This window comes from Cetorhinus maximus, chromosome 20, assembly GCF_964194155.1.
Source record: "Cetorhinus maximus chromosome 20, sCetMax3.hap1.1, whole genome shotgun sequence".
NCBI lineage: Eukaryota > Metazoa > Chordata > Chondrichthyes > Lamniformes > Cetorhinidae > Cetorhinus > Cetorhinus maximus.
Window position 1 is genome coordinate 44,140,753 of NC_135898.1, and position 23,237 is coordinate 44,163,989.

Consider the following 23,237-nt stretch of genomic DNA (forward strand, 5'->3'; position numbering starts at 1 on the left):
TCTATCACAACGGTTTTGCAATTTGTATTTATTTCAAGAAACATGCATCGAATTCAGAAGTAATTAGTCCACCAAGACCTTTAGGCATTTTTTTTAAAAACTAAATTAAAATATGTATTAACAAAAGAAAAGATGTCAAACACAAACAGAAGATTCCAGTTATTTAATACTTTAGTAAATGCTAAAATTCCGACCTAACCGGACTCCCAAATACACCCCCTTGTAAGGCAACAGTCCAAACTAGACTTTGAAATAAAAAAAAACAGGCAAGCACAATTATCACCTTTAAGGGTTCGATGCAGTAGACTCATGCAGACATAGCTGGAGGTTTTTTCTCTGAGGCTGTTTCGCAAGCTTCTGCTAGATGTCACAGGGCCTCTCCTCATAGCTTTTCATTTTCCTTTATATACGTTTTCTCTCTTTTTTGAACTGTAAATTCCATTGTCCCATGTGTCATTGAAAACGTACTTTCCCACGATATAAACTTTTCATGGTGCATATTGTCAGTAACCTTTGGGAAAAATAAACACACTGCTTGGTCTAGTTTCCCTTGTTAGGTGTAAACATCCTACTGTCTCTTTGAAATTCAAACTGTCCCGATTTATCTAAAAATGCAAATTCTCTTACACCTTACATTCTAAGACTTCAGCCATGTTTACGTATTTAACATTTCAAACCTAGTTTCTTTTGATGAATCAAAGCCTCCAGACCAGCTGTCTCCAATTCAATTAAATCCCACACACACACACACACACACACACATGCGCGCGCACACACACAAACACCCCCATCGAAGCCCCAATACTACCCTACTTTTACAATAATATTATGACAATTATTGTACTTTCGTAACACCAACACCTTTTCATGGACAATAATTGCTGGCCTAGCCAGCGATGCCCACATCCCATAAATGAATTAAAAAAAAACACCTGGGTATCTCCACAGCTGATCCCCCAATAACACAGTCCCCGACCCCTGACTACTGACCTGATCACCCGACTACATCCCCCAGCCCGACCCAAATACCTCCCACCCTGAATCAACTACCACCTTGAAACCAACTACCCCTACTAAATCCAACTACCACCCAACCGGACCTGACTGCACCCTGCCTGACTACCCACTGACCTGACTACTTCCCCAAGGACCTGGTGACCCCCTCCCAACCACACAACTACCCCCAACCTGACAAGATTACTCCCGACCCATCTACCCTCACACCAACTGTCCCGCAACCCGACTCCCCCTCAACTACATGACTACCCCCCTGATCTGACTACCCCCGACTGAACCTGACTACCCCTCCCCGACCACCCGGCTACACCCCCAACTCAACCTACCTAATCTCCGACCACCTGATCACTCCCAATGAACCACCAACCCCCCTCCCCCAACCTGACCCAACCACCTGAGAGGATAAATGGAGCCTTGCTTAAACATCTCATCCAAAAGTCAGCAACTGCCTCAGTACTGCACAGCAGTGCCAGCCTAGGTCATGTACCCTTATGAGAAAAGGGGAAAGTGGAAATGAGAAGTTGATGGCACTCAGAAGATTGACTTTGGGGGAACAAAGGGAAACTGATGAATGGTGGTCATGATACTGGGGTTCAGATTGGAAAGTGGGAAACTTGTACTTTGTGGATACTCTGCTCACCCTATTGAAGCTCTTTATCATTTTAAGACCCCAATTAGATCATTCTTTCCAAAGTAAAGGAATAGAAGCTAGGTTTGTGCAACCTGGCCTCATAATTTAACCTTTTAAGTGTGGGCATGTGCCTGGTGAGTTTGTACTGTAACACTGCCAATACCAATATATCATTCTTGAGGATTGATGCCTGAACCTCAATGCATTAATTCTGATGGGATCTCAATGGTCTCTACACATGAACCATCACTTCCTCACTTTTGGATTGCAACTTGAACAACCCATGAGACATTTTGGCTTGGATTTTCACTCCCGGAGCGGATGTGCAGTGTTGGGAAATTTCCTGACACACCGAACCCCCTTCAAGAGAAGCTTAGTGGGGGTGGTGGAGGGGGTGGGGGGGTGGGGGGGGGGGTGGTGCTGGTGCGAGATGGAGTCAGGCCCGCTGACCGCAGAAGCAGTATAGGTGCAGAGGCAGGCCCTGCGTGGGTAACAAGTCACAGGCACAGATGCCAAATCTGGGGGGGGAGAAAAAGTACAAGAAACTCCACTGAAGGAGCAGGGGGGCCATACAGGAGTGGTGGGCAGTGCTGGTGAAACCAGAGGAGCCAGGTTTGGGGGGGTGGCGGTTGGAGTTGTCATGACCATGTAAAAAGGCGTTTCCTCAAAGTGGTCCATGAACTCATGTGTGTATGTGTGTGTCACTGACCTTGTCTCTCAGAGTTTTTCCCGGGGCTCTGCACCCTGCTACACAAGATGGCTTCTTGCCTCCACCTATTTATAGTTCACAAACACAAAAATGACTGCTCTGTTAATTTTCAATAAGTCATTGTTTCAAACAAGCAACAAGTTAATTATGTTGAGGCCCTTTGAAGGCCTTTCCTGTCTCCTGTTCCCTAAGAAATAAAACAGTCTTTATACCTTTTAGAAGATTCAATGGACATCCCTGGAGGAGTCTTTTGCATTTTAATGACTCTTTGTAGCCAGTTCTAGAGATTAGAGTGTGACAAGGTTTGAACAAAGACAGAAAGGCGCGAGGTTGTCCACCCATACTTTCATTTTGAAAAATGCTTTTAAACTCAAATTGTTGAAAACAGAAAAATACCTTTTAAACAGTTGCCCTTAAAACCTGTAATATCACATTTACATGTTTGTGACAGTGTGCTGACTGGATCAGAGGAGTAGAGGTGGGACAGGGCTGAGTGGTGATGAGACCTTAGCAGCAGGGAATGTGGGGGGGTGGGGGGTGGAGACTAGAGAACAGGGGGTGGAAGCATCAAGGACAACATGAGTTGGTCAGAGAAAAGACTTTGCCCATCACAAAATACTACATTTAAAATTTCTTATTTACAGTCTGCCTCCTCAACCCCGTCAAAGCTTTGCACTGCTCTCTTGAAGCTCCACACTAATCCCTAGATGCACCACACTGCACACCAACACAAATACACACACATCTGTCCTCAACTACCCTTCTGCACCCCTTACCCCCCCACCCCCCACCGCCCCACCACCCCCCACCGCCCTACCACATACACTTTGGAAGCCCTTCTTTCTAAGACCCTCTTCCCGTCGAATCTGCTCAGACCCTGACCCTCAGGTCTGCCAGATCTGCCTCACCCTCACAACTGCAATTTCCTCTACCACTACAATCAAGCCAGGGGATCAACCCTGGTTCAATGAAGAGTGCAGGAGACCATGCTGGGAACAGCACCAGGCATACCTAAAAATGAGGTGTCAACCTGATGAAGCTACAGCACAGGAATACTTGCTTGCCAAACAATTTAAGCAGCAAGTAATAGACAGCTAAATGATTCCACAGCTAATGGATCAGATCTAAGCTCTGCAGCCCTGCCATATCCAATCATGAATGATGCTGGACAATTAAAACAACTAGCAGGAGGAGGAGGCTCCACAAATTTCCCCATCCTCAATGATGGGGATGTCCAGCACATCCAGGTAGAAAACAAGGGTATTGCAACAATCTTCAGTCAGAAATATCGAGTGGATGATCCATCTCGGCCTCCTCCTGAGGTCCCCAGCATCACAGATGCCAGTTTTCAGCCATTTTGATTAACTCCATGTGATATCAAGAAATGGCTGAAGGCACTGGATACTGCAAAGATATTGGGCCCTGAAATCATTCCAGCAATAGTACTGAATGTTTGTGCTCCAGAGTTAGCTGTGACCTTAGCCAAACTGTTCCAGTACAATTACAACACTGGCAACACTGGTAAGGTGAGAGTGACTGCTCTTGACATCAAGGCAGCATTTGACCGAGTGTAGCATCAAGGAGCATTAGCAATACTGAAGTTAATGGAAATCAAGAGGAAAGTTTTCCATTGCTTGGTGTCATACCCAGCACAAAGGAAGATAGTTGTGGTTGTTGGAAGTCAATCATTTCGATCCCAGGAAATCACTGCAGGAGTTCCTCAGGATAGAGTCCTTGGCCCAACCATCTTCAGCTGCTTCATCAATGTCCTCTCCTCCATCATAAAGTCAGAAGTGGGGATGTTCACTGATGATTGCACAATGTTCAGCACCATTTGTGATTCCTCAGATACTGAAACAGTCCATATCCATGTGCAGCAAGACCTGGACAACATTCAGGCTTGGACTGAGTAGTGGCAAGTAACATTCATGCTACAGAAGTGCCAGGCAATGACAACCTCCAACAAGAGAGAATCTAACCATCGCCCCTTGACAATCAATGGCACTACCATCGCTGAATCCCCTACTATCAACATCCTGGGGGGGTTACCATTGACCGGAAATTGAACTGGACTAGCCATATAAATATTGTGGCTACAAGAGCAGGACAGAGGCTGGGAATTCTGCAATGAGGAACTCACCTCCTGACTCCCCTAAGCCTGTCCACCATCTACAAGGCACAAGTCAGGAGTGTGATGGAATACTCTCCAGCTACCTGCATGAGTGCAGCTCCCACAACACTTAAGAAGGTCGACACCATCCAAGGCAAAATGACCGACTTGATTGTCACCCCATCCCTCACCTTAAACATTCACTCCCTCCACCACAAGCGCACAATGGCAGCAGTGTGTACCATCTACTAGATGCACTGCAAAACTCACCAAGGCTCGTTCGATAGCACCTTCCAAAGCCATTATCAGTACCAACTAGAACAACAAGGGCAGCATAGGAACACTACCACCTGCAAGTTCCCCTCCAAGCTACTCATCATTCTGACGTGGAACTATATTGTCGTTCCTTCACTGTCGCTGGGTCAAAATCCTAGAACTCCCTTCCTAACAGCACTGTGGGTGTACCTACACCACATGGGCTGCAGCGGTTCAAGAAGGCAGCTCACCGTCACATTCTCAAGGGCAATTAATTAAGGGTAATATAGGCTGGCCTAGCCAGTGACACCCACATCCCATGAACAAATAAAAAAAAGGACCCCTTTTCCCTGCCCTGACCCACCCACCCTTGTATGCTCGGACCTCCTCGTCCTTAGGCTTGCCTGGACCCATCTACCTCCTCAGGCCTTTCCAGACTGGACACCCTGCGTTCAGGCCTGAGAGTGCTGTAACTGTCGCTGCCACCGTTCTGCCCCACCACCTCTGGATTTGACTCTGGACCTCCACCCACTGGGTCAGGCTTGGCTCTGAGCGCTCCTACTGCAGCCAGCCTGGACTGTCCCCTGCCTCAACATCTCCCAGGTGCTGGATCCCACCCCCACCAAACTCCAACCCCCCCCAACCACCCACCTGCTGAAGCCAGACAGCTGTAGAGAGGAGAATGCCAGCCAGACCTCGTGGCTGTGTGCATTTGCGTCTGTGCATCCACAGCAGCACAATGCGCATATACAGGCACCAAAGATGCTCGGGCAGTGGCAAGAGGAGGTTCTCAGCAATCTCCTCGCTCGCTGCCCAGAGGAATCCAGGACAATGGCTTCCTGGGAAGTCCAGGCATGGGATATGGGGCTGGAAGCCAAATTCTGGGATAATCATGGAAAATTCAGTATGGTTGGTCACCCTGGCCTCAAGCTGGGTATAAAAGGAGTTCCTGCAGAAAGTGGATGGAGTTGCTGCTGTTGCTCGAAGGAGATGCCAATCAAGAGTTAGGTGAGCGCTAACTAACAGTTGCTCAACTGGTAGCTGACACTGGAAGAGATGGCCCATCATGGGCATTCCAGAGGGAACTATAGTCATTCCTGATGCCTATTCACAACATAGTGAGGCAGCACACTCTACCAGGTTAAGGCTGGAAAAGCTTCATGAGGCATTGCTATGGAGATGGCAGCATCTAGGCGCCATCAGCCACTGACGATATTCTGTATTGCAATCAACTGCATTGTTAAATGTGCTACCACTTCCATGGGCCGCATCTGTGCAAAATCCATCCTGCCCCTGTCCCCCCTGACAAAAATGGTTCAGGCCCCAGTGTTATTATGTATAGGGCACAAAGTTGTTTCGACTCCGCAAAAATCTGGCCTTTGATTACTGGTTCAGCTTGTGAGGTAGCTTTGAGCATTTCCTGTACATGGACAGCTCAATCCCTTAGCTTCTCAGCAGCTTCTAGTCTTTCAAATAAAGAAAATATAATAAATTGTCTTTCTCTGATTGAAAGTGGATGAACTCAAACGTTGAACTCCATTTGCTCTGCTTTTAACCAGTCACTTAACCTATCCACATGCCCCTTTGGAAATCTTTGCTACCAACTTCCTGTGCCTTCTATTTTAGTGCAATCTTCAAACTTGGATGTACAGCTCTCTATTCATTCATCCAAGTCACTGATGTACGTGGTGAGCACTTGAGGCTTCTGTCCACAATCAAGCATTTAGCTTTAACTGTGGTTTTGCAGGGGCACATCATTTATCACATCCCATCATTCACAGATCATTCGATTTCTCCCTACTTTCTGTCTTCTAACTCCCAACTAATTTCCAAGTCATTTCACAAGGCTCCCTCCAATTCAGTGCGCACTTATTGTTGCTAATCAACTCTCGTGGGAATTCTTATCTAACTCTTTCCGGAAATCCATGAAGACAACATCCATAAACATCCCCCTATTCAAAATACAAGTAATCTTCCCAAAGGTTTAGATTAGATTAGTCTGTCATGCCATATCCTTCACAGACCCATGCTGACTCTTTTTAATCAACTTATATTTGCCCTTATCACTCACTGGGCTCAATTTTGACTGGGGCAGGTTATCTAAGTTAGGGGATGAGAGTGGGGGGGGTCGGGGGGGGTGGTGGGGTGGGGGCGGTGCAGGGGTTTTAGATGCTGTGGAATTTTTGTGCAATTGTGTTTTAAACATGATTACTGCCCAGAGGCTGGCCCGACAGACAGGCCACTTTCTCTGCTAAGCAAGGAACATGTTGGAGACCAGAGCTGCAGGGGTACGTGTAGAGCCTGTTGCTGTGTTAATGGGAGCATCAGTGGGGTGGGTAGATCCCACATAGGTCCTACCTCGGAGATTCCATCTGTGGGACTTGTCAGGGTGGTGGTCCGATTCCAATCGCGGAGAAAGAAATTGGAGCGTTGCAATGGAGTGGGAATCTGATGCCAGGCAATAGGGGGTGGGGGATTTAGATGGTCCAAGAACATGGAAGAAGATGAGCTTAGGGGGGAATGAAGAGATACAGTCCTTCTCTGCCTGTAGCCCACAATCAATGAGGTAAAGGCATTTAGCTTTATCTGTGGTTTTTCAGAGGCTCAGGAAACCCAGCTGACCAAGGTTAAAAGGGGAAGAGAAATTAAATCTGAGGTATATGCAACTTCATAATACTTCAGTATTTAAATGGACAGTCTATCCTTGTCTCACTGCCTGTAAACCTAGAAGTCAGTATATTTTTGAGATTTTCAAACTTCTACAACTCATCCGGCCTCAGCCAACTGGATTTTGGAGCTTAAAATTTCCCCCATTCTCCCTGATAATCGATTCCTGCACATATGATTTTCTGCTGATTTTCTGGTCTCTGCATTGATGGGTTTAAGTAGAACTCAAACCCACTATTCTGAATTCTTAACCTCAGTCACTGGTTCATTCAGCATATCACCAGAGCTTCTAGAAATCAGTGAGAATGATTTTAATTCTGTGTAGGTGAGTGGGTTTTGAGTGAAACTATATAAATAGGGTACATTGCACAAGTGATATTAACAATGATTCACTTGTAATTTCAGTATTCAGTCACCAGCAGAGCCCTGGAGTAATAATAGATTGACATGGTACTGTACCATTGGTAAATGTTCCAACTCCATCATTTGGGGTTAACCATAAAGACCAGGGTTAGAATTAATTCCAAGGATCAAATGTGCAAAATGGACAAGTTACAGCTGCAGACAAGGTGGATTATGAAAGATTTTATTCTCTTGCAGTAACACACGGGAGGATTTGTTGAAAATGAAGCTCGATTGGCTTCAATGTCACTTCACGTGGGCTCCACAGAAAGAAAACATTGACCTCGATGATCTGAAGCAAAGATTAGAAGATTCAATACAGGCTGGTGTGAAATATCAAGCCAGGTCTCACAACCAACTCGCTTTTGTAAACTGTCTGCAAGGAAACTATGAAGAAGCCATTCAAAACCTACAGGAAGCTGAAAGATTTCTGAGGGAGAATCATGAAGATGAATTTGACAAAAGAAGCATCATCACCTATGGAAACTATGCCTGGGTATATTATCACATGGGACAACTGACAGAGGCTCAGTCCTACCTTGACAGGCTGGAGGAGATCTGTAAACAATTTCCAGATGCCTCTCGTTATACAGCAATGATTCCTGAAGTATATGGGGAGAAGGGTTGGTCACTGTTGAGTTCTGCTGCTCAGTACTATGAAGAAGCAATGGAATGTTTTAAAAAGGCTTTGGAGGAAGATCTGGAGAACACAGAATGGAATGTTGGCTATGCGGCTGTTCTGTCTCATCTGGAGGGGTTTTCTGGTACCGCACAGAGCTGTGTATGTGGTAAATCTGTGAAGCAGTGGAGGCGTGTGCTGGAACCTAATCCAGATGACGCTGAAGCCATGGTGCTGTTGGCCCTAAAACTACAAGAGTTCAAGGAAATGGCAGAAGCCTTCACATTAGTTGAACAAACATTGGAGAAGTCCCCTGATCTCCCATATGTGATTATCTATGTAGCAAAATTTTATAGAAGAGAAAGGGATGTGGATAAAGCTTTAGAGCTGTTAAAGGAAGCATTAGAGATTATCCCAAACTCTTGCTTCTTACACCACCAAATGGGTCATTGTTACAGAAGCAAACTACTTCAGCTGAACAAAAATCCAGGCAGCAAAGACCCTCGCAATCCTGCTTTTCAATAGAGTAAAGAATTGATCAATCAATGCAAGTATCATTTTGAAAAGGCAATTGAGAACCGACCATTAACATCTATTCAGGTGCATCTGGATTTAGCAAGAATTTGTATATTAAATGAAGAATATCCCAAAGCAGAGGAGCTCTATGACCATCTACTGAAATTGGAAGGCATTCGTCCAGAAAATAAGCAGGCAATATGTTTACAGGCCGGCTTATTTGAACTAAATCACAAACAATCTGAATCAAATGCTATCACCCATTTTCTGGAAGGAATGAAAGCCAATTATGACTCAATACATCAGAAAAGGTGTCGAGAAAACTTGGAGATGATAGCAGCAAGACGGCTTCGCAGAAACCCAAGAGACAGCAAGGCCCTTGGTGTTCTTGGGTTCCTGCACCAGCTGGATGGTGAGAGATGTGAAGCTATTAAATGCTTTGAAAAGGCCTTGGAGTTTGATCCTGACAATGAAGAATATCTAAGTGCTCTTTGTGAATTACGCCTTTCCATCGAGGACAACAATGACTTTCCCAACTAAAACTAAACACATTTTGAAAACTGCATTAACGACCCTGATCTATAAACAGGTTCAGTTGGGCACATTTTCATTTATATTCTATTAGCAACTTCATTCAAATGAGTATTTCACTCATGTTTGCTTAATTTTCAAACCATAATTTTATTGTAATTATTCTAAATCCTTGTGCTTCATTCAGGAATATTAACCATGTTGGTGAGCTCACCAAATAGCATTTATTTTCATATTCTTGGAGCTTTTGCTGAGTGTGAAAAGGAACAAAGTAAGATAGGATTTGGGGATTTAGAGATAATTGAACCAATTGATCAGAGCTACAATAAATCTGTATAAAGTATACAAACCTGTTTTACACAATAATAAACTTAACATGGATTTTAACTCCAGATGGGTTTTGGGTGAGTGGTGAGGGGATTTGGAAACTCACTGGTTTCTGTACATACCGGGTCCAGGTCCAGGACAGAGCTGGCAGAGCAGTCGGGGCCCGATGATGTCACCAGACCCCATTCTGCATATGTTAATGAGGACCCCGCCCACTTTGGGTGAGCAGCTTAGCCCAGTTTCCAGCAAGTGGGTAGTTTTACAATCACCTCCATTAAGTTCTAAAATAATCTGGATAACTGGGTAGATAGATGTAAACTGTTGTCCAAATATAGATGAAAAATATGTTTTGTTTCATGATTTTAATAGGAAAACATTTTAGTTGGAGTCACTATTAGCTTCAGTGCACTCTGAGCATGTGACTTATACTCTTTTTATGGTAATGATGGTGTAATAACAATATCCAATGCAGCCTGTAGAGGGTATAATAAAACCACTTTGCCACCCTATCTTTCACTTGCTGCCTCTTCACAGAAAGTTCCCATTGGGTTAAAGGCTTTCCATATGTGACAGCTGAGAAAGGGGCAACAATTACTTCAACTAAATCAACAGCTTGATTCTGTTGCTCTGAGGATTTGCTGAGAGATGATCGGACTCCCACCCAGTGCTTTCATTCAGATCTCAGCCTCTGTCACTGGGAGTCTCCCTGTCCTGTAACTTGTCAGCTTCACCAACTCTTCATCAAACCATCCGAGTCCCTCATTGACCAACACAGGGCAGCTTGGACAACACCCAGGAAAGACCATTTTCTACAGACTGTCACCATCTCAGTGAAGAGAAAAGCAGTGAACAGGGGAAGGATAAAGGATATACAAAATGGACTAAAAGAAAAAAAAAACACAATAGCTGCAGATACTGATTTTGTAAACTGAGATTTCAATTGTAATTGTATTGAATAAGTTTGAATGCTAAAATAAGCAATAAAATGAAACTGTGCCTAAGATATTATTTGTTTGGTTGATGTGTGTCAATGCAAATTGTTAATGCGGTACAGAATATGATGGGGATAAAATCTGCAAGAAAAATTCTGATAGTTAGTGAAGTTTATGGCCAGTAACAAATATTTTGATGAACAATATTTCACACATTACATTCTGGTAAGCACAGAGCAACTCAGACACAAGCTGCAAAGTCTATTTTATGGAGACTTTTGCCATCTCTGCTAAATGAAGACACTGTGGAGGAAGGGAGGCTAAGAGAGTATAAAGAGGTTCAAAATAGTTAAAACATTATCAATAAGACACAGATTTTATCTACAGAAGTCACACATGTCAATGATATTTGCCTCCTGGAACTCAGACTGCAATGATTCTCTGCCAGTGAAGATGGTTTCCAATCTCCATTTGCCTCTTTGGCAATTTTTTAAAGACAATGTGAAATTCATTGAAACTTTTGATTCCCCCAGTAATAGGTTTCCTGCTGCTGATGAGAAAAGATATTTAAAAAGGTAAAATAATCATAATTTCCAAATGGGAAATAGAGAGGAATTGGGGAGAAAAATGAACAAGTGTTCCTTTTTAGCCAAAGGTTAAAAGAGAATCCAATCACTGCGCTCATTATAGAACCCAAACTACTGGAAAATGCACCAAATAAGTTGTCAAAAAACAGTTTGGAGGTCTCATCTACTTTATCAGGTTTTTTGAAAGTTTTGGTGAGTTCTTACTAGTTCTTGGAGTTTGAAAAGTATGGGAAGTACATGTGGTTGTCTGTTGAAAGACAGAATTGGACATTGGTGTGGTGTGCCACACAGTTAAATACCCTGCTACAGTCACTGTTCTCCAAATAATTAATGGAAATCTGAGTGAGATACTGGAGGGTGACCTTTTCCCATTGGTTTGTACCCAACTAGGGAGTCAGCACCCCTAAGGGCAGGTGGAAGTGGAAACAGGTAGCAGAGAAAACAGATAATGAGCAAAAATCTTTCTGGTTACTGGGTATTCCTGGTCCCAGGATGCAATTTCTGGTACTTGACAGACACTGTATCCACCCCTAACACTGAACTGACTGCTGGGATTTTCTGGAAAACTTACCCAGTTGTATAGTTGTCCAAAGGTGCAGAGCAACAGTTGAGGTAACAGCCACAATGTGACAGAACTGTTGAGCTCCTCCATAGGTTATGTATGTGTAGTAATCTGATGTGTAGTATAGCTTTAAGACAAATATTGTAATGTAAGATCACATGATCTTGATACCCAACAGCAGAGTAGCATGGTTTTGAGTTAGATTCTGAAGAAAGAAGACAGAGTTTTGAATTGTAAGCACACAAGTGTAGCTGCTCAGTTCATTCTGTAAATAAACAGAATGTGTTTCTTCTAAGAACGGTCTACTGATCTTCTCTGTCTCGGTACCAACTCGGTCACCCCGAAACAAGTGTACAATCTGGATCCTTTTGCCCCAACAAACCAAGGGCACTGGATCCAACAAACTGGCAACGAGAATAAAAAGCAAGAAAAGACACGAGAAAACGAGATAAAAAGCAAGAAAGAATGAAGGAAATCAGAAGAACGGGAATCGGGCCATATCTCGCACAGTAGTTTTAAGTAAAGAAAAACTTCCTTCCTGATCGTCGAAGCAATCCCCTCAGAGCATGCCGCAATTTGGAAGAGTGGAGCCCTTCGATCCAACTTTGGGCGTCTGGTCTCACTATGTTCTTCTTCCAGGGGAACAACATTGCGGGGGAGGAGAAGAGGCACACGACCCTTCTGCCCATGTGTGGGATTAATACATATGGATTAATTGGGAATCTGTTGGTGCCCAGTGCTCCAGACTCGAAAAGTTCTGATAACTTAGTGAACCTCGTAAAGAATCATTACCAGCCCAGTGACGATGCAACGGTTTAAACTTAACCCGAGGAATAGAGCTGCGGGGGAGACAGTTGCTTGTTATGTGGAAAGTTTGAAACAATTAACTGAATATTGTGAGTTTGGTACATCTATTAATGATATACTTAGAGATCATTTGGTGTGTGGTATAAATGAAGATGCGATTCAGAAGAGTTTGCTGTCTGAAACAAATTTAGATTTCAGAAGGCATTGGAAATTGCTGTGGCAATGGAAGGTGTAGTGCGAGACTCGGAAGCCATACAAGGAGCGCAAAATTGCGCCATCCTCCACATTGGGCGGGGGGCCTCAGCTAGAAAGAGCACGAAAGTGCAAGGCTTTACTCAGAAATGGGAAGCAGCCACCGCTAGCAGACAAATTAAAAGAGATAACTTGGCAGCAAATACATGGCATAATAGTAGCAGAGGTAGAAGCAGGCAACCTTGTAATGAATCACAGTTTAAGGAGACTGAATGTTTTTTCTGTCATCAAAATGGACACCTCATGAAACATTGTAAAGTTAGAATCAGGCAGACTTTCAGACAAAAGCAAAAACCCAATGAGATTAACAGCGTTGAAAAGCCTGAAGTAATAGATGCTGATATCTATTCATTATATAATTTAAAGGTAGAAAGGACAGAGCATATCTGTGTAACTATGAAAGTGAATGAGAAGCTATCAGACTGGAGGTGGATACCGGAGCAGCCACTACAGTGATAGGTGAGCATACTTTTGAATACCTGAATCATGAGGAACGTAACCGATAACAAACTAAAAACTTACACGAGAGAAGACATACAAGTCAAGGACATTTGTAAAGTCACAGTACAGTACAGAGGACAAACAGTGAAATTATCCTCAATGGTAGTAGCAGGCGAGGGACCTAATCTCCTTGGACGAAACTGGCTGAAAGAAGTTAAATTGGAATGGACTGAAATCTTCCCACTGAGAACTAATGGACTATCAGAGCTACTACAAAAATAAACCTCAGTTTTCAAGGGCGAATTTGGAAAGATTGAGGGACTACAAGCAAAGATTCATGTAGATCCAGAGGCAACACCAAGATTCATGAAGGCAAGACCAGTGCCTTGGGCAATGTGGGAAAATGTAGGCGCCAAACTGGACAGATTAGAAAAACTGGGAGTGATGCAACCTTTGCAGTTTTCAAATTGGGTAGCACCAATTGTACCTGTTCTCAAACTTGACCAAAGCATTACAATAGGTGGGGACTACAAATTCACAATTGATAAAGTGGAAAAATTGGATAGACACCCCCTCCTACAATTGAAGACTAATACGCTAAACTGGCAGGTGGAACTGCCTATAAGAAGTTAGATATGAGTCATGCCTACAACAACTGGAATTAGAGAAGTCATTCCAGAAGTTTGTCACCATAAATATATATAAGGATTTCTACCAATACACCCATTTACCATTTGGCATATCTTCAGCTTGCGCCATATTCCAAAGAACCATGGAAAGTTTACTACAGAGACTGCCTCATGTTGCAGTTTATTTGGATGACATTCTCGTGACTGGACTCACTGAAAAGGAACATTTGATGAAATGTTTCTCGCAGGTTGGAGTGAGGTCAAAAAAAAAGTGCACATTCCAAGCGAAAGAGGTAACTTACCCAGGTCACAAGGTAGATTCACAAGGCCTACATCCAGTTAAAGAAAAAGTGAAAGCCATTAGAGAAGCCCCAGCACCAAAGAATACATCCGAACTGAAGTCATTCTTGGGGATGATCAATTACTATGGACGCTTCTTGCCTAATTTGTCGACAGACCTGGCACCCCTGTGTTACTTGCTCAAGAAGAACCAGAGATGGTCATGGCAAACACCACAAGAAGAAACTTTCACATAAGTGAAACAGCTGTTGCAATCATCTACACTTCTAGTGCATTTTGACCCAAAAGAAGAGTTGATATTAGTGTGTGATGCCTCTCCCTATGGAGTGGGAACAGTGCTTTCCCATCGAATGGATGTTGGATCAGAACGACCTATAGGATGTGTGTTGAGAACACTCAGTACTGCAGAAAAAAGGTACTCTCAAATAGAAAAAGAAGGCCTGGCAATCATTTTTGGTGTTAAGAAGTTTCAGCAATATGTACACGGTCATCATTTCACTATCATAATAATGGACCACAAGCCATTATTAGGATTATTCAGTGAAGACAAGGCTATTCCCCCTATAGCCTCAGAATGAGTACAAAAATGGGCATTGATCTTGGCAGCGTATGATTATACTTTCATTCACAGACCCGCGAGTCAAATTGCAAACGCAGATGCACTCAGTCGTTTGCTCATGCAAGTAAAAGATGAGGATGTTACAATTCCTCAATAATTCATTTTGTTATTGAACTTCCTGGACTCATCACCGATATGTGCTAGACAGATTAAAGGTTGGACAAACCGAGACCCAGTCTTATCCAAAGTGCGAAATCAAGTTCTTCACGGTTGGTCACAATAACAAGAATCTGATGAAATGAAACCGTATTCCGAGAGAAGTTACGAGGCAACCAGCCAAGAAGGTATCTTATTGTCGGGAGCTTGAGTGATTGGTCCTCCAAAAGGACGAAAGCCACTGTTATCTGAAATTCACAGTGCACATCCCAGAATTTCCAAAATGAAGGCAATAGCACACAGCTATGTGATGGCCTGTAATGGATGGAGAAATAGAAAACTTAGTGAGAAGTTGTATGCAGTGAAGGTCCACAGGAGCTGCAGGGATGGCTCCTCGGAGACAAGGGCTACCCACAGAGGCCATGGTTGATGACACCCGTGCGGCAGCCTCAGACTGCAGCAGAACGATACCATAATGAGGCTCATGTAGCAGCTCGCAACTTGGTGGTGCAGACCATTGGGATGATGAAGATGAGGTTTCGGTGCCAGGACCAGTCTGGTGGAACCCAACAATACAGTCCACAGAGGGTGTCATGCATCGTCGTCTTCTGCTGCGGCTTTTACAACCTAGCACTCCAACGGGGAGATGAGCTGACTGAGGAGGAGATGGAGGACTGCACATCGATGGGGATGAGGGTGAGAAGGTCCTTGGAGGCGATGATGATGGGGATGAGGCCCTTGCACTGGCTAGATGAGGCAGGCGCGCTTTGGAGGCACTAATAGCTGCTAGATTTGTGGAAGATGATGATGACATGCAGTGAGGTGACCCCATAGGTCCTTACATCGCACCTGTGAACATTTGACTCCATTCTGGCTTATAGCAGCACAAATACCATCTGTGAGAATGTTCCTGTCACTGAGACGCAGTGAGGCCCTAATAGTCGCTCGATTGCAGGAGGATGATGACGACATGCAGTGAGGAAACTCCATAAATCCTCACATAGCCTCTGAGAATGTCTGACTCCTGTCTGGCTGAGGACAAATCGCTTGCGCTCTGTGATCAGGATTATATCATAGGGATGCAGACATGAAACTTTAGAAACATCTGATCCTTTGTCTGCCTTCAGCACCTCAGCCCTTCAGGAGCTGGTGGACAGCATCAGTGTTCGCAGATGCTGGTGGGATGGGGTCCAGCCCCACCTTAAAGATGCTGAGAGCACACGGAGAGAATGAGAGAACTCTGTGGTGCCTGCCCACTACATTCTGGCAGCAATGACCAGCACTGCTGAGGTACAGGCATCAGTAATGTTTCCAGGGAGTGTGAGGCTGGACTGACACACCTGCCTTTATCTTGTGCAAAAAGGTTTCACATCTGAGTGACAAGAACACTGCTCATCAGAACAAGGGGCCATAGGCTGGGAGACAGTATGTACAAGTGATTAACATGCATGCCCAAGCTGTGCAACTAAATCTCCTTTAATTATGTTAATTGTTGTAGGCTGCACTCCCTTTCCAGTTATTTAAAAAACCTTTTATTACCGTTTTGTTTGCACTTCAGCCCCATGCTCCTGATCTACGGACACCTGATTCGGAGGGAGACCGGGAAGGAGGAGGACCTCCGCGTGAACCTGCTCCTGGGCTTGGCCAAGTTAGCCATTAACAGGTCCAGGCAGTGGGCAATCGAGGGGGTCGTCTGACCCGACTGTCTGCCCCTCTTCCGCGGCTACGCTCGTGGACGGGTGTCCCTGGAAAGGGAGCATGGGGTGTCTGCCGGCACCCTCGAGGCCTTCCATGCCTGGTGGGCACCTCGGGGGCTGGGGTGCTTTATCGACCCCCTTAATCACATTTTGATTTGATGTTTGTAAGTCTTCTTTAAACTTTGCCTTTGGTTTTACAGCTAACCTAACTTAGGGGCTGTGTTTACTTTATCCCTCATTTTGTTGATTTAGTTTATTAGGTTGGCTTTAAAAGAGATAAATCTCCTTTAATTATGTTAATTGTTGTAGGCTGCACTCCATTTTCAGTTATTTAAAAAACCTTTCATTACCGTTTTGTTTGCACTTCAGCCCCACGCTCCTGATCTACGGTACCCAGTGCGGAGGGGGTGCTGGGAGGGAGGAGGATCTCCTCGTGAACCTGCTCCTAGGCCTGGCCAAGTTGACCATTAACAGGTCCAGGCAGCAGGCGATCGAGGGGGTTTGTCCCACCCGACTGTTTGCCCCTCTTCCGTGGCTACGTTCGCGGCTGGGTGTCCCTGGAGAGGGAGTGCGCGGTGTCTGCCGGCACCCTCGAGACCTTCCATGCCCGGTGGGCACCGCGGGGACTGGGGTGCTTTATCGACCCCTTTAATCACATTTAGATTTGACGTTTGTAAATTTTCTTTAAACTTTGTCTTTGGTTTTCCGGCTAACCTAACTTAGGGGCTGTGTTTATTTTATCCCTCATTTTGTTAATTTAGTTTAATTGTTTGACACTGAAAGAGTTATATCTCCTTAACTTTCTTAACCCTGCTACTATGTCTTGGTGCTTACCGGACATCCACAGCAGGAGTGGAGGCAGCCTACTGACTGCGACGCCCTGTCTGTGGTGACCTTGGTGGGCATCCTTCGGCAGGCCGAGACTTGTAGGGCCCTGTCTGCTTTTGGGGCCATGCTGTGTGGCAGTGGCACCCTCCTCGGTCTGTGGAGCTGGAGCTGCTGGGGTCACAGGAAGAGGGGAGTCGGATGGGCTGGACACTCTCGGAGTCACTTGGGTGGATGGGTCCAGAGTGTGCGCCTGCTGATCCTCCTCCCTATGGGTGCCTGGAGACCCCAGGCTGACTCTTCAAGGAGCAGGGGTAGCAGGTAGGAGTGAGATCGAGCTGCCTGGCACCCCTCATGTGTGTATACTGTTGAAGGCCAACTATGGCATCAGCGATAGAGTTGAGCCCGTGCAGCAGTGTAGGGTTAAAGTCCTGGACCAAGGTCTCCATAGTGGCCACCATGTTACCAGTGTTAACCTCGATGCATTGGCATGCCAGTACTAACACCTTGGTCTGCAGGCGGACAGTCTTCTCCATTGTGCCTTGCAGTCTGAGGAATGCAGCGGATGTCCCTTCCTGATGTTCCCAAGCTTGCCTTTGCAGCTCCAGCAACGGTGACATGACCGAGTCCAGAGGCTCATCACCTGACTCAGAATCAGCAAAGTTCAGGCCTCCAATACTGCCCCGAGTGCCGGACACCCGGGAAGTCCCCGTCTCCGCCTGCTGTGGCTCAGACAGTGTGTTGTGCTCAATAGATTGTGATCCTGGGGCTTTTTAGACAGTTCACAAATTCTTTTAAATTATTTTTGTTTTTAGTCCTCCCTCTCAGTTTGAGTTTTGTCTAAAACAAAAACAGAAATACCTGGAAAAACTCAGCAGGTCTGGCAGCATCGGCGGAGAAGAGCAAAGTTGACGTTTCGAGTCCTCATGACCCTTCAACAGAACCTAATTTGTTTCTAGCAAGAGGGATTGCTTCATCATTTTGAAGTTTTAATTTATGTACGAGAACAGGAATTTTTCTTCGCAACTCTATCGTATCTGTATTAGATACAGCTATGCCACTTCCCTTCAAAGCATTCCTTTCCTTTCTTTTGTTATTAATTTTGAGTGCTCTTGCTACGTGCTTTGTTACGCCTTGCTCATGCTTTACCTACTTCTTTAATTCTTACAGTTCATATTTTGTTGCAGGATTAAAGATTATCTCCTTGCTGTTCACAGATCTCACCAAATTCTGCGGTTTTATCTACATGACATGTTTCAGTTATTCTCAAACTTTAGTCTTGGATGTTAATTTCTGAACTTTGACTGTCTGGTATGAAACACGCATGCTATTGTTCATATTAACATTGGGAGCTCAACACAAGTTTAACTCGAGCTAGAAAATTTCATTCTGCTCAGTAACAGATCAATGCAGTCAGCGTAATCTGCCTTGGAAATTACTTTCCAAACACCGAACTGGTGGTGTTCTCTGGTACCAAATGCCTGAACACGAAGCTCCACTGGCTTTGCACCTTGGGACTCATCAGCCTATTTCTGACAGGCTGTGGACGCCAATTAAGGTGATGTGAGGGGATGACTGCTCACTGCACTCAGGAACATAACCTGTGGTCAGGCTGCGACATTCAGGGTGATGCTGGGAAGGATGGCAGGCACGAGACGATTGGGAGGTTGGTGAATATGGACAGGCAGAGGCAATGTAACAGAAGATATTGTCAAAGGAGCAGTCAATGCATGGATGGTGGGCTAGAAATTGCACCTTGCCATCTTTTTAAATGAAGGGATGGTCATTCATGGCCTGCCAGTGCCCCCTAGTATTGAGATAGACAGCAGGCAAATTCGGTGCTGCCTCCTCATTTGTCTGATAGTAGCATTGGTTCAAGCAGGGCCTGTGCCACTGGCTGTGTGAGCTCTCAGCAGGGTGCCATGGGGGGGCTGAGCAGCATTTGCATAGAGCACAAGATGCAAACAACCTTTCCCTCTTAAAGGCAGTCTGTCCTCTTAAAGAGGGGCAGCACTCAATCACAGGAGGCTGCTGCTGAATGCTATTGTTGCAATTCTGAAGAAGGGAAATGAAACACCAGTGCACAAAGAGTGCTCCCAGGATCAGGGGAAGCCTAATGACTGCACATGGGAGGTCAAGGGTCAGTGAAAGCATCTTCACATGACACATCCTATCCAAGAGAGCATCAACCTCTCATTCTGCTCAATGCACCACATGCCCATCATTCTCAATGTTCTGATGCTACAATATCTGTCGCAACCGACCCCATGATTCAGAGTCATCCCCTCTGTAGGACTCAGGAATTGCAGGTGTCACTGTTCCTGACTGGTTCTGCCCTTCTCCCTTCTATTGTGTGCTAGCTTGTCCTATTAGCAGCTCCTAGCACTCAGGGCTCACCCACAACATCTAGATACTCCACCTCACCTGCTCACACATGCCAGTGATGCCAGCCTCATATCCAGCTCCTGCTGCTTCTTCATGTCGCAAACTATTCAGCTATGGGTTGGCACAGAGAAATTCAAGAACTGACATTCTTCCCTCTCTCTTATAGGACAAGCTGGCACACAATAGAAGGGAGCAGGGCAGAACCAGTCAGGAACAGTGACACCTGCAATTCCCGAGTCCTACAGAGGGGATGACTCTGAATCATGGGGCCGGTTGCGACAGATATTGTAGGATCAGGCATTGCTGAGAACATTGAGCATGATGGTAGGCTTGTGCTTATGCCCTTTCTCAACTTGCAGCTCTTCCTGCTATCTGGCATGATTAACAAGCTGCTGATGGTGTGACCATGGACATCTTGCTTTCTTCCCTAAACTCTTACCTCGTACCAGTCAATCCCTTCTGATTCCCTGCTTACAGGCACCCAAGAACTACTGTTGGCCCAGCTTCATCAGCCCCAGGGGGAGAGAGAACAGCACAGCACTAATGAAGAGGCCCGGTCACTTGATCCACCAGCTCGGACACTGGCACTGCATGTACCTTGGAGACAAGCGCAGATGCAGGGTCACTGTGTGGTGAACTCACCAGATATGAATGACCTGCAGCCACAAAAGGGGAATGGTTCAAGTGCCAGCTCCTCACAGGGTGAGGTCGCAAATGCGTTCCACTACAAGGGGCTCAGGTGTGATCCTCGATGGGGTGATATATGGGGGAATGCTGATTGGGGTGCACACTGAGATACTGAGGGCATTGGTTGTCTCCTGTCATTGCCAAGGAGCCTGGAGGAGTCCATCTAACTTGACAGGGGAGCTGGTGCAGAGCTTGTTCCCCTCGGCAGCCCCTCTCCATCTCCATGTTGTTTGCACAGCCTCAGCCACTCCGATACCTATTGCAGCTTTTGTGTGGACAGATCATCAAATCCTCTACGCTTCCTGTGAGCAACAACTCCCTGCCAAATGCAGAAATTCACCACAACACCTTCAAAAACACTCCACAGCACCCCCAGAAACTTTGCTATAGCAGTAGTTATTCTAACTTATCTTTACTGCAACTTGGTTGCCTGGCCTTTTAAATATCATTAGTTTTAGCGAATCTTGCAGTTGAACGCATGACCTTTGGTGAATATGTTGAATGGCCCCTTGTGGTTCAAGTGAACAAATAGACTGTCAAATCGCTGGGAGGGCTGAGTGTCTTCATGGCACCATGAGGTCTAGCTAGTGGCGCCTACGTCCCATTAATAAAGTTAAAAAAGGTCAGAGGCTTACAGCATAGCAAATGGTGCCTGTCTCAGGATCGGGCAGGGTGCAGGATGCATTGGAAGCAGCTGGAGGTGCAGCACGCTCCGATTGGGGAATCATTGACTTCCAAAGCACTGTCTCACCACCTTTTGCCCTGCAACTCCTAGCCAATACATAAATAAGCCTTAATCAAAGGAAGATTGTTTTGTTTTGATGATGTTGATTTTCTGCAACTGATGAATTGCCTTTAGGCTTCACTTCCCTGTCTCAAGTACAATTCTGCAAAATCATCTGATTTTGAAGGGTTCCAAGGATGTGAAAGATGTGTGTATATATAAACACACACACACATATATATATATATATATATATGTGTGTGTGAGTGTGTGCTGGAAGAACTGAGCGCACCGCATTCTGTTCTTCCAGCTGATCAGATAACAGAAGTCAAAGTGAACAAGCAGCCTGTGTATTCACTCAGGCCATTGTGAGGTAAGAGAGATTTTCATGTGTCAGTAGTGTGTACAGTATAGTCATACTGTAGCTCAGCGGTATCACTGCTGCCTTTGAGTCATGGTGTGTGCTCACGTCAGACTCAAAAGACCTGAGCATATAATCCAGGCCTATTCTCAGTGCAGTGTTGAGGGAGTGCTACATTTTCTGGATGCTGACTTTCAAACAGGGTATGAAATTGAGACACCATCTGCCCTCCTAGTTGGACGTCAAACATCCCATGGCACTACATCAAAGAGAAGGTACGGATGTTCTCCAAGTGTACGGGTCCATATTTATCTCTTAACCAAAATCACTAAAACAGATTACCTAGTCATTATCACAATGTGTTTTTTGGGACCTTGCTGTGCACAAATTGGCTGCCACATTTCCTATAAAATTATTGGAAATAAAAGTACTTTATTTTCAAGAAAGTGCATTGGGGCATCCTGAGGGTTGTGAAAGGCACTATAGAAAGATAACACATTTTTTTCATCTATCCTTTATATTACATCAATTAAAGCATAGAGGCCAGTATTGGAAAGTGCTCTGAAATGGGAACCAACTCACACATTCACCACTGGGTGGGAAACACAGTTCTGGATTTGCTTCCGTTATAACACCCAAAAATGGAAAAAGGAGGAAAATTGAATGAGGAAACCTAGCATCACACCCTCACTCCCCAGAAGACCACTATAAAGTCCCTCCCGCCATTTAATGTATTGGTAGGATGAGCGGGAGGGGTAGAGCAATCAGGGTGTGGGGAAACAGGCCGAATTCCCTCCCTCCCACCTCATCTACCACCAACCAGAGGTGAAAAATAAATTTGCGCTGCATTTAGGTGCTTCTGTTAATGGTGACTTTTCCTCTTGTAGGTGATTTTACCTCCTTGTTAAGTTTGGTGACCAAGATTATGATTGATACAATCTCATACTAAATCCGGCACCATTATTGAGAATTTTAAACAAAACAGTTTCAATTAAATCATACAATTAACCTACGGTGATGACTGTAGATCATTAGAAATTATCATTAACCAAGATCTTACTGCTTAGATCACAGGATCCTAGCCTGTCAGTATGTATCTTCAGTCTTCTTTTTTGAGCACTGTGTGGGACTTTTCAGAGGTTTATTTACAAAATACAATTTTCTTCTGGTTCCAGATTGGTTAGTTGGTTACATAATTGGCTGTTGGTTGGTTAGAGTATTCCCAAATTGCCTTCCATTGGCTTAGCCACATAAGGATTCTTCCTGTCCCACTGTAATTACCTGTCTGATTTCAATCAATCCTACGCTGATTTCAAACAATTTGCTCTGATTAACAGTTAGGTTTAATTAAAATTGTTCGATTCAATTCAGTATCACTGCAATTAACAAGGATTGGTGTGATTAGCAAACCTCCACCTGTCATGAGCTTCTGAAGCCTTTGCATGGCTTTCAGTCCTGGACCAATGCTATGACGCGGCAGATGGTATGTGCCAGGTGGATCAAATCCATGAGGGAAACTTGATCCCGCTATAATAAAGGTTTTGCAATT

At 44.9% G+C, this 23,237-nt stretch overlaps 1 long non-coding RNA gene and 1 pseudogene across 2 annotated transcripts in view; one reads left to right on the forward strand and one right to left on the reverse strand.

The window, feature by feature from the left end:
- Positions 1-261: 261 nt before the first annotated feature.
- LOC144695068 (uncharacterized) overlaps positions 262-23,237 on the reverse strand; it is a 28,294-nt gene continuing 5,318 nt past the window's right edge. The window contains exon 3 of the long non-coding RNA XR_013579858.1: positions 262-511. This is a non-coding gene — a long non-coding RNA (uncharacterized LOC144695068). The remainder of the gene's footprint in view (positions 512-23,237) is intronic.
- On the forward strand, positions 5,485-10,785 carry LOC144694718 (interferon-induced protein with tetratricopeptide repeats 5 pseudogene; annotated as a pseudogene). Its single transcript, XR_013579818.1, has 3 exons — positions 5,485-5,656; positions 6,349-6,403; positions 7,990-10,785. The product of XR_013579818.1 is annotated as an interferon-induced protein with tetratricopeptide repeats 5 pseudogene (transcript).